We start from the raw sequence: 1,416 nt of genomic DNA, 5'->3' as shown, positions 1-1,416 counted from the left end.
AATAAACTCCAGTCACCTGTTAATTCTCAGTACTCAGCCACGCCCTAAACTCCTCCCCACTCCGGCAGACTGACTACTGACCAGCTCTCCGTCTCACGGGTCCGAAAAGACTCCAATTCTCGGGTATTACCGCAGATAAGAATTTAGAGAACTTTTATTTAAGCTGGGAGCGGAGATGATTCGTCCAAGTTCTAACTACCTTCATCCAGACGTTATGCCCCGCTTCAGTTCATAGCCCAGACATCGGAGTAGCCCCGCCGATGTCCGGACTCATGAACCACACCTGTTCACGGTAGCTCATCTCCTAATAATTAACGTGCACTTGGTAACCGACTTGGATAATTTTAGTGACTAGGAATAAGTCCCAGGGACATTATTTATCTGAACTAAAGAACGTACGAAGCCACCATAAGTTACTAGGACCATAAACATTGATTGTACAACGATCAGAGAAATTAAATCTAGATGACTCAATTAATTTAACTGTCCACAACATCAAATTAGACTTTAGTAATTTTATTAGCAAGCTTAAGCAAGGGAAAAGACATACAGCATCTCAATTGAAAAAATTAAGAAATTAAAACTTTTAAGAATCATCAGAAATTACTCCTACTTCTAACCCTACGCTGTGTCTTAATCTAAATAGAGGCTTTGGGGGGAGGCAGTAATACTCGAACCCAGATGCAGAGACGATCTTGGCAGCAGAAACTTTAACGTCCATGGATGGAGTCCTGTCTTTGTCTTGGCAGAGTCCTTTTAGAATAAATCCAAAGTTGAACTGGTGAGAATCCTCTCTGAACTCAGTTCTTTATCCACGAAAGATCTTTGTCTATTCCCCATGTCCACTGCAGCATCGATGAAATCCTTTGGGTTGAGCGTGAGGCCACAGTCGAATCAGAGTCCCGGGTTGTGGGTAAACGGATCTTGTCCCTTTCACTGGCAGCGAGCAGTCATCCCGGGGTGTCTTTACTCAGGCCTCATCTGACTCTGCTTCTCCATCTGCTCGACTCGAACGCTGCGGAACAAAGAACCCCGATCTTTCTGCGTTGTTACTTTTTATTTCTTCTGCATCCGTTCATTTCCCTTATCTTTGCTTTTCCCATCTCCTACGTGTCACTGACCCCAGGCCCACACAACTTTCCTCACGTCAACATTTTCCTTGGTTAACAAAAACCTTTAGTTAACCCTCTTTCTTTCCGAGTTGCACTCTCAGTTCTTCTTCTTCCATCTGCACCTGTTTCCTATGTGCATCTTACACAGTTTCACTTCCTGTCTTCCCATACTGACTGTTCTCTCACCCCCGTCAATTCTATTTGTGACACTCGAACTTTAATCAACTTTTGTACTCACATAAACTCATCAAAGTATAACTAAACTTATCTATTGTATTCTTTATAAAACTGATCACATGTGTTC

Source organism: Poecilia latipinna, unplaced genomic scaffold (genome assembly GCF_001443285.1).
Source record: "Poecilia latipinna isolate Pla-1442-1.1 unplaced genomic scaffold, P_latipinna-1.0 Scaffold479, whole genome shotgun sequence".
In the NCBI taxonomy this organism is placed as follows: domain Eukaryota; kingdom Metazoa; phylum Chordata; class Actinopteri; order Cyprinodontiformes; family Poeciliidae; genus Poecilia; species Poecilia latipinna.
Note: the sequence above shows the minus strand (reverse complement) of the source record.